The 10,164-nt window shown below is 49.1% G+C and overlaps 2 pseudogenes; both read right to left on the bottom strand.

Moving 5' to 3' along the window:
- Positions 1 to 7,108: 7,108 nt before the first annotated feature.
- LOC130332896 (U2 spliceosomal RNA) lies at positions 7,109 to 7,372 on the bottom strand (annotated as a pseudogene).
- Positions 7,373 to 8,850: 1,478 nt separating this feature from the next.
- On the bottom strand, positions 8,851 to 9,116 carry LOC130332914 (U2 spliceosomal RNA; annotated as a pseudogene).
- Positions 9,117 to 10,164: the final 1,048 nt, after the last annotated feature.

Below are 10,164 nucleotides of genomic sequence, written 5' to 3' on the forward strand. Positions count from 1 at the left end.
AACCGGGAAAGGGGTGGACCCAACCATGTCCCCTTCATGAGCACTCACATTACTCATAGGAATGGAAGGAAGGCTGGCAGCCAACCAGCCTCCCATACACTTTCTGGGTGGGTGGCAGTCAGCCACCCATACATACATACAGCACAGGCTAAACCCACATCATCACTTAAAAAAAGGACAGGCGACCATTGCACTCTGATGGAGCATTTAGCAATGCAATCCATAGCCTGGCTTTTGCCTGAACCCCCATCACTCCTCCTCTTGCATATAAGACAATATTTCAGATCTGCATATGAAAACAACACGCCTACCTTTGTTGCACATAGCTGCCTGCCTGTCTCTAGTTACCCCACTGGCTGTAGCTGCGTCCCTTCCGACATGGAATAACACCAACTGTAACGATAAACTGAAAATTAACAGTATAAACCTGCATCATTTTGGACTCTGGTATTTGCTGAATCCGGGTGACCTGACAATCGATGGTGGTGCCGCTGGTGATTCTGGCCTTCTTGGAATCTGTTGGGCCTATGTGTTAGCTCACACATCACTTGGGTATCCATGGTAACTACCACAACATGGTCATCTGCAGTTTACATCTAGCCCGTGGCATTGAATGGCATTTTAAAAGTGCTAAGGGTCCTGGTGCAATAATCCTCCCATGAGGATCAGCCTCAACGGCTTTGTAGATTGCACTCATGTCAGCAACTCCATATACATTTTTTTTTCTTCATGCTTCTTTCTTCATCCTTTTTTCTTTCTGTCATTCAGACTTTCATTCATTCGATCTCTCTCACTCACTTGCTTTAACTCATTTGTTCTCACTCACTCACTCACTCACTCAATCACTCACTCACTCATTCACTCTCACTCACTCTCACTCTCTCACTCACTCGCTCACTAAGTCAGTCTCTCTCTCTCTCTCTCTTTTTCTTTTTATATATATTTTTTTCCGTCTTCTTCTTCTTCTTCTTCTTCTTCTTCAGACCCTGTCATAGCACTAATGCCTTTCCAATACCACCAGCAGATGGAGACACTCCATTGCAACATTGGTTGTGAGTAGCAGTTTCTAAAAACAAATGCCTCATGGCGGATGTCACGATGCCGGCTGGCAGGTAGTGGATCCTCTGTGCCAGAGAGGGATTGGCGTGGACCGTGCTAGTGGACCGGTTCTAAGCCACTACTGGTTTTCACCAGAGCCCGCCGCAAAGCGGGATGGTCTTGCTGCGGCGGTAGTGACCAGGTCGTATCCACTAGCAACGGCTCACCTCTCTGGCTGCTGAAGATAGGCGCGGTACAAGGGAGTAGGCAAAAGCAAGGTCGGACGTAGCAGAAGGTCGGGGCAGGCAGCAAGGATCGTAGTCAGGGGCAACGGCAGAAGGTCTGGAAACACAGGCAAGGAACACACAAGGAACGCTTTCACTGGCACTAAGGCAACAAGATCCGGCAAGGGAGTGCAGGGGAAGTGAGGTGATATAGGGAAGTGCACAGGTGAACACACTAATTGGAACCACTGCGCCAATCAGCGGCGCAGTGGCCCTTTAAATCGCAGAGACCCGGCGCGCGCGCGCCCTAGGGAGCGGGGCCGCGCGCGCCGGGACAGAACAGACGGAGAGCGAGTCAGGTAGGGGAGCCGGGGTGCGCATCGCGAGCGGGCGCTACCCGCATCGCGAATCGCATCCCGGCTGGCAGCGGAATCGCAGCGCCCCGGGTCAGAGGACGTGACCGGAGCGCTGCCGCGGGGAGAGAGAAGCGAGCGCTCCGGGGAGGAGCGGGGACCCGGAGCGCTCGGCGTAACAGTACCCCCCCCCTTGGGTCTCCCCCTCTTCTTAGAGCCTGAGAACCTGAGGAGCAGACTTTTGTCTAGGATGTTGTCCTCAGGTTCCCAGGATCTCTCTTCAGGACCACAACCCTCCCAGTCCACTAAAAAAAAATTTTTCCCTCTGACCTTTTTGGCAGCTAAAATTTCTTTGACCGAGAAGATGTCCGAGGAGCCGGAAACAGGAGTGGGAGGAACAGATTTGGGAGAAAAACGGTTGAGGATGAGTGGTTTGAGAAGAGAGACGTGAAAGGCATTAGGGATACGAAGAGAGGGAGGAAGAAGAAGTTTATAAGAGACAGGATTAATTTGACACAAAATTTTGAAAGGACCAAGATAGCGTGGTCCCAACTTGTAGCTAGGGACACGGAAGCGGACATATTTAGCGGAGAGCCATACCTTGTCTCCAGGGGAAAAAACGGGGGGAGCTCTTCTTTTCTTATCCGCGAACTTCTTCATGCGTGATGAAGCCTGTAAGAGAGAATTTTGGGTCTCTCTCCATATGATGGAAAGGTCACGAGAAATTTCATCCACAGCGGGCAGACCAGAGGGCAAGGGAGTAGGGAGGGGGGGAAGAGGGTGACGGCCGTACACCATGAAAAATGGGGATTTGGAGGAAGACTCAGAGACCCTGAAGTTATACGAGAATTCGGCCCATGGGAGGAGATCTGCCCAGTCATCCTGGCGGGAGGAAACAAAATGTCGCAAATAATTACCCAAGATCTGGTTAATCCTTTCTACTTGTCCATTGGACTGGGGATGATATGCAGAAGAAAAATTTAATTTAATCTTGAGTTGTTTACAGAGAGCCCTCCAGAATTTAGACACGAATTGGACGCCTCTATCCGAGACAATCTGCGTAGGCAACCCGTGAAGACGAAAAATGTGTACAAAAAATTGTTTAGCCAACTGAGGAGCAGAAGGAAGACCAGGAAGAGGGATGAAATGTGCCATTTTGGAGAATCGATCAACGACCACCCAAATAACAGTGTTGCCACGGGAAGGGGGTAAATCAGTAATAAAATCCATACCAATCAGAGACCAAGGCTGTTCGGGGACAGGCAGAGGATGAAGAAAACCAGCGGGCTTCTGGCGAGGAGTCTTATCCCGGGCACAGATAGTGCAGGCTCGCACAAAGTCCACAACATCCGTCTCCAGAGTCGGCCACCAATAGAAGCGGGAGATGAGTTGCACAGATTTCTTGATACCCGCATGACCTGCGAGATGGGAGGAGTGACCCCATTTGAGGATTCCGAGGCGTTGGCGAGGAGAAACAAAGGTCTTTCCTGGAGGAGTCTGCCTGATGGAGGCAGGAGAAGTGGAGATCAGGCAGTCAGGTGGAATGATGTGTTGCGGAGAGAGTTCAACTTCTGAGGCATCCGAGGAACGAGAGAGAGCATCGGCCCTAATGTTCTTATCGGCAGGACGAAAGTGAATCTCAAAATTAAATCGGGCAAAGAACAGAGACCACCGGGCCTGGCGAGGATTCAGCCGTTGGGCAGACTGGAGGTAGGAGAGGTTCTTGTGGTCGGTGTAGATAATAACAGGAGAACTTGATCCCTCCAGCAGATGCCTCCATTCCTCAAGTGCTAATTTAATGGCTAGAAGCTCTCGATCCCCGATGGAGTAGTTCCTCTCCGCTGGAGAGAAGGTCCTAGAGAAAAAACCACAAGTGACAACATGCCCGGAAGAATTTTTTTGTAGAAGAACAGCTCCAGCTCCCACTGAGGAGGCATCAACCTCCAATAGGAAGGGTTTGGAAGGGTCAGGTCTGGAGAGGACGGGAGCCGAAGAAAAGGCAGACTTGAGTCGTTTAAAGGCGTCTTCTGCTTGAGGAGGCCAGGACTTGGGATCAGCATTTTTTTTGGTTAAAGCCACGATAGGAGCCACAATGGTAGAAAAATGTGGAATAAATTGCCTGTAATAATTGGCGAACCCCAAAAAGCGTTGGATAGCACGGAGTCCGGAGGGGCGTGGCCAATCTAAGACGGCAGAGAGTTTGTCTGGATCCATCTGTAGTCCCTGGCCAGAGACCAAATATCCTAGAAAAGGAAGAGATTGGCATTCAAACAGACATTTCTCAATTTTGGCATAGAGTTGGTTGTCACGAAGTCTCTGAAGAACCATACGGACATGCTGGCGGTGTTCTTCTAGATTGGCAGAAAAAATTAGGATATCGTCCAGATATACAACAACACAGGAGTATAACAGATCACGAAAAATTTCATTGACAAAGTCTTGGAAGACGGCAGGGGCGTTGCACAGTCCAAAGGGCATGACCAGATACTCAAAGTGTCCATCTCTGGTGTTAAATGCCGTTTTCCACTCGTCCCCCTCTCTGATGCGGATGAGGTTATAGGCGCCTCTTAAGTCCAATTTAGTGAAGATGTGGGCACCTTGGAGGCGATCAAAGAGTTCAGAGATGAGTGGTAAGGGGTAGCGGTTCTTAACCGTGATTTTATTAAGACCGCGGTAGTCAATGCAAGGACGTAGGGAGCCATCTTTTTTGGACACAAAGAAAAATCCGGCTCCGGCAGGAGAGGAGGATTTACGGATAAAGCCCTTTTTTAGATTCTCCTGGACGTATTCGGACATGGCAAGAGTCTCTGGGGCAGAGAGAGGATAAATTCTGCCCCGGGGTGGAGTAGTGCCCGGGAGGAGGTCGATAGGGCAATCATAAGGCCTGTGAGGAGGTAGAGTCTCAGCTTGTTTTTTGCAGAAAACATCCGCGAAGTCCATATAGGCCTTAGGGAGACCGGTTACTGGAGGAACCACAGAGTTACGGCAAGGGTTACTGGGAACCGGTTTTAGACAGTTCTTGGAACAAGAGGACCCCCAACTCTTGATCTCCCCAGTGGACCAATCCAGGGTAGGGGAATGAAGTTGAAGCCAGGGAAGTCCAAGGAGAATTTCCGAGGTGCAATTGGGGAGGACCAAAAGTTCAATCCTCTCATGATGAGATCCGATGCTCATAAGAAGGGGCTCCGTGCGGAAACGTATGGTACAGTCCAATCTTTCATTATTTACACAATTGATGTAGAGGGGTCTGGCGAGACTGGTCACCGGGATGTTGAACCTGTTGACGAGAGAGGCCAAAATAAAATTTCCTGCAGATCCAGAGTCCAAGAAGGCCACTGTAGAGAAGGAGAAGGCAGAGGCAGACATCCGCACAGGCACAGTGAGACGTGGAGAAGCAGAGTAGACATCAAGGACTGTCTCACCTTTGTGCGGAGTCAGCGTACGTCTTTCCAGGCGGGGAGGACGGATAGGACAATCTCTCAGGAAGTGTTCGGTACTAGCACAGTACAGGCAGAGGTTCTCCATACGGCGTCGTGTCCTCTCTTGAGGTGTCAGGCGAGACCGGTCGACCTGCATAGCCTCCACGGCGGGAGGCACAGGAACAGATTGCAGGGGACCAGAGGAGAGAGGAGCCGAGGAGAAGAAACGCCTCGTGCGAACAGAGTCCATATCTTGGCGGAGTTCCTGACGCCTTTCGGAAAAACGCATGTCAATGCGAGTGGCTAGGTGAATAAGTTCATGTAGATTAGCAGGAATTTCTCGTGCGGCCAGAACATCTTTAATGTTGCTGGATAGGCCTTTTTTGAAGGTCGCGCAGAGGGCCTCATTATTCCAGGACAATTCTGAAGCAAGAGTACGGAATTGTACGGCATACTCGCCAACGGAAGAATTACCCTGGACCAGGTTCAACAGGGCAGTCTCAGCAGAAGAGGCTCGGGCAGGTTCCTCAAAGACACTTCGGATTTCCGAGAAGAAGGAGTGTACAGAGGCAGTGACGGGGTCATTGCGGTCCCAGAGCGGTGTGGCCCATGACAGGGCTTTTCCGGACAGAAGGCTGACTACGAAAGCCACCTTAGACCTTTCAGTGGGAAACAGGTCCGACATCATCTCCAGATGCAGGGAACATTGGGAAAGAAAGCCACGGCAAAACTTAGAGTCCCCATCAAATTTATCCGGCAAGGATAAGCGTATCCCAGGAGCGGCCACTCGCTGCGGAGGAGGTGCAGGAGCTGGCGGAGGAGATGACTGCTGAAGCTGTGGTAGTAACTGTTGTAGCATAACGGTCAGTTGAGACAGCTGTTGGCCTTGTTGCGCTATCTGTTGTGACTGCTGGGCGACCACCGTGGTGAGGTCAGCGACAACTGGCAGAGGAACTTCAGCGGGATCCATGGCCGGATCTACTGTCACGATGCCGGCTGGCAGGTAGTGGATCCTCTGTGCCAGAGAGGGATTGGCGTGGACCGTGCTAGTGGACCGGTTCTAAGCCACTACTGGTTTTCACCAGAGCCCGCCGCAAAGCGGGATGGTCTTGCTGCGGCGGTAGTGACCAGGTCGTATCCACTAGCAACGGCTCACCTCTCTGGCTGCTGAAGATAGGCGCGGTACAAGGGAGTAGGCAAAAGCAAGGTCGGACGTAGCAGAAGGTCGGGGCAGGCAGCAAGGATCGTAGTCAGGGGCAACGGCAGAAGGTCTGGAAACACAGGCAAGGAACACACAAGGAACGCTTTCACTGGCACTAAGGCAACAAGATCCGGCAAGGGAGTGCAGGGGAAGTGAGGTGATATAGGGAAGTGCACAGGTGAACACACTAATTGGAACCACTGCGCCAATCAGCGGCGCAGTGGCCCTTTAAATCGCAGAGACCCGGCGCGCGCGCGCCCTAGGGAGCGGGGCCGCGCGCGCCGGGACAGAACAGACGGAGAGCGAGTCAGGTAGGGGAGCCGGGGTGCGCATCGCGAGCGGGCGCTACCCGCATCGCGAATCGCATCCCGGCTGGCAGCGGAATCGCAGCGCCCCGGGTCAGAGGACGTGACCGGAGCGCTGCCGCGGGGAGAGAGAAGCGAGCGCTCCGGGGAGGAGCGGGGACCCGGAGCGCTCGGCGTAACAGCGGATTTCCCATCCATCAATGGATGGTAAATTTTGTTTTTATCATTCACTGACCACAGAAACCAATGCATGGTCAAGCAACAGCAATGACACACCCTTGTGTATAGGCATGAGACCCTCATGTCATTTAACAGGATTCAGCACCACCCACAAGACAGCTACCTGTCATGTCATGTCAAACCTGCACAGGTGTGCTAGATTATTATTATTTAGTTTTATTTTATTTTTTTACACCAATCAGTGTGCAAACATGGTCATTAAAACGCTAAATGAATAGACGTTCATAAACCAGTCAGTGCAACTCATCATTTTGGTCTCCAATTCTCAAACTCAAATTCTCACCCACGGAGGATTAAATGAGAATCTTTCTTGTTTAACACTGGAATGGGGTGGTGCACTGTTCACTACCCGAAGATACTGCCACATCGGGTCAATGCATAGGGCGACAGAAGCAAGCTTCCAAATCAGCTCCCTTTCTCAAAAATCCATTTAATTTATGGTCCCCAGATAGGGAACGTATGTATCAGTATGTGCTCACAAGTCACCCAAGTGCAAGTATTCACACAAAAAAAAACGTGCCTCAGGATGCGATCTGTCGCAAGATCCTTTCTTTTTTTACACTTGATCTAAGCCAAAAGGCCTAGAGGGGATAACCGGGAAAGGGGTGGACCCAACCATGTCCCCTTCATGAGCACTCACATTACTCATAGGAATGGAAGGAAGGCTGGCAGCCAACCAGCCTCCCATACACTTTCTGGGTGGGTGGCAGTCAGCCACCCATACATACATACAGCACAGGCTAAACCCACATCATCACTTAAAAAAAGGACAGGCGACCATTGCACTCTGATGGAGCATTTAGCAATGCAATCCATAGCCTGGCTTTTGCCTGAACCCCCATCACTCCTCCTCTTGCATATAAGACAATATTTCAGATCTGCATATGAAAACAACACGCCTACCTTTGTTGCACATAGCTGCCTGCCTGTCTCTAGTTACCCCACTGGCTGTAGCTGCGTCCCTTCCGACATGGAATAACACCAACTGTAACGATAAACTGAAAATTAACAGTATAAACCTGCATCATTTTGGACTCTGGTATTTGCTGAATCCGGGTGACCTGACAATCGATGGTGGTGCCGCTGGTGATTCTGGCCTTCTTGGAATCTGTTGGGCCTATGTGTTAGCTCACACATCACTTGGGTATCCATGGTAACTACCACAACATGGTCATCTGCAGTTTACATCTAGCCCGTGGCATTGAATGGCATTTTAAAAGTGCTAAGGGTCCTGGTGCAATAATCCTCCCATGAGGATCAGCCTCAACGGCTTTGTAGATTGCACTCATGTCAGCAACTCCATATACATTTTTTTTTCTTCATGCTTCTTTCTTCATCCTTTTTTCTTTCTGTCATTCAGACTTTCATTCATTCGATCTCTCTCACTCACTTGCTTTAACTCATTTGTTCTCACTCACTCACTCACTCAATCACTGACTCACTCATTCACTCTCACTCACTCTCACTCTCTCACTCACTCGCTCACTAAGTCAGTCTCTCTCTCTCTCTCTCTTTTTCTTTTTATATATATTTTTTTCCGTCTTCTTCTTCTTCTTCTTCTTCTTCTTCTTCTTCTTCAGACCCTGTCATAGCACTAATGCCTTTCCAATACCACCAGCAGATGGAGACACTCCATTGCAACATTGGTTGTGAGCAGCAGTTTCTAAAAACAAATGCCTCATGGCGGATTTCCCATCCATCAATGGATGGTAAATTTTGTTTTTATCATTCACTGACCACAGAAACCAATGCATGGTCAAGCAACAGCAATGACACACCCTTGTGTATAGGCATGAGACCCTCATGTCATTTAACAGGATTCAGCACCACCCACAAGACAGCTACCTGTCATGTCATGTCAAACCTGCACAGGTGTGCTAGATTATTATTATTTAGTTTTATTTTATTTTTTTACACCAATCAGTGTGCAAACATGGTCATTAAAACGCTAAATGAATAGACGTTCATAAACCAGTCAGTGCAACTCATCATTTTGGTCTCCAATTCTCAAACTCAAATTCTCACCCACGGAGGATTAAATGAGAATCTTTCTTGTTTAACACTGGAATGGGGTGGTGCACTGTTCACTACCCGAAGATACTGCCACATCGGGTCAATGCATAGGGCGACAGAAGCAAGCTTCCAAATCAGCTCCCTTTCTCAAAAATCCATTTAATTTATGGTCCCCAGATAGGGAACGTATGTATCAGTATGTGCTCACAAGTCACCCAAGTGCAAGTATTCACACAAAAAAAAAAACGTGCCTCAGGATGCGATCTGTCGCAAGATCCTTTCTTTTTTTACACTTGATCTAAGCCAAAAGGCCTAGAGGGGATAACCGGGAAAGGGGTGGACCCAACCATGTCCCCTTCATGAGCACTCACATTACTCATAGGAATGGAAGGAAGGCTGGCAGCCAACCAGCCTCCCATACACTTTCTGGGTGGGTGGCAGTCAGCCACCCATACATACATACAGCACAGGCTAAACCCACATCATCACTTAAAAAAAGGACAGGCGACCATTGCACTCTGATGGAGCATTTAGCAATGCAATCCATAGCCTGGCTTTTGCCTGAACCCCCATCACTCCTCCTCTTGCATATAAGACAATATTTCAGATCTGCATATGAAAACAACACGCCTACCTTTGTTGCACATAGCTGCCTGCCTGTCTCTAGTTACCCCACTGGCTGTAGCTGCGTCCCTTCCGACATGGAATAACACCAACTGTAACGATAAACTGAAAATTAACAGTATAAACCTGCATCATTTTGGACTCTGGTATTTGCTGAATCCGGGTGACCTGACAATCGATGGTGGTGCCGCTGGTGATTCTGGCCTTCTTGGAATCTGTTGGGCCTATGTGTTAGCTCACACATCACTTGGGTATCCATGGTAACTACCACAACATGGTCATCTGCAGTTTACATCTAGCCCGTGGCATTGAATGGCATTTTAAAAGTGCTAAGGGTCCTGGTGCAATAATCCTCCCATGAGGATCAGCCTCAACGGCTTTGTAGATTGCACTCATGTCAGCAACTCCATATACATTTTTTTTTCTTCATGCTTCTTTCTTCATCCTTTTTTCTTTCTGTCATTCAGACTTTCATTCATTCGATCTCTCTCACTCACTTGCTTTAACTCATTTGTTCTCACTCACTCACTCACTCACTCAATCACTCACTCACTCATTCACTCTCACTCACTCTCACTCTCTCACTCACTCGCTCACTAAGTCAGTCTCTCTCTCTCTTTTTCTTTTTATATATATTTTTTTCCGTCTTCTTCTTCTTCTTCTTCTTCTTCTTCTTCTTCTTCTTCTTCTTCTTCTTCTTCTTCTTCTTCTTCTTCTTCTTCAGACCCTGTCATAGCACTAATGCCT

The sequence above is a fragment of the Hyla sarda genome, unplaced genomic scaffold, assembly GCF_029499605.1.
Source record: "Hyla sarda isolate aHylSar1 unplaced genomic scaffold, aHylSar1.hap1 scaffold_391, whole genome shotgun sequence".
Lineage (NCBI taxonomy): Eukaryota > Metazoa > Chordata > Amphibia > Anura > Hylidae > Hyla > Hyla sarda.